We start from the raw sequence: 374 nt of genomic DNA on the forward strand, positions 1-374 counted from the left end.
TTATTTACTTCATCGAAGGTCTTCTTTTTGCAGATCACACCTGCAGAAAAGTCCTGAGAAAACATACTTTAGGATCCCTAGTAGATCAAGGCCTGTGGATCCTTCCTCAGTGGTCTGGAAGCTTCCAATACCATTTGCTTATCTCTATAATGTTGGAGTCACACTAGGACTGGGCGGGGGCGCTGGTCGATGCAGGCCTGTGCACTGCGACCTGGTGGGCCCACTCGACCCGCATCCGGCCCGCCTAGACTTCCAGTCTCAAGAACTGCAGGAGCCATTACTCCAAAAAGCTGACTAGCTGGCCTTCTTCCTCCTGTTCCGGCAGCCCAATAAGGTGGATGTTCTAATGACCTCAAGGTCATTGACCTGCTCCA

Source organism: Chiloscyllium plagiosum, unplaced genomic scaffold, assembly GCF_037043375.1.
Source record: "Chiloscyllium plagiosum isolate Xiang-an unplaced genomic scaffold, Cpla_swu_hap1 HiC_scaffold_30, whole genome shotgun sequence".
In the NCBI taxonomy this organism is placed as follows: domain Eukaryota; kingdom Metazoa; phylum Chordata; class Chondrichthyes; order Orectolobiformes; family Hemiscylliidae; genus Chiloscyllium; species Chiloscyllium plagiosum.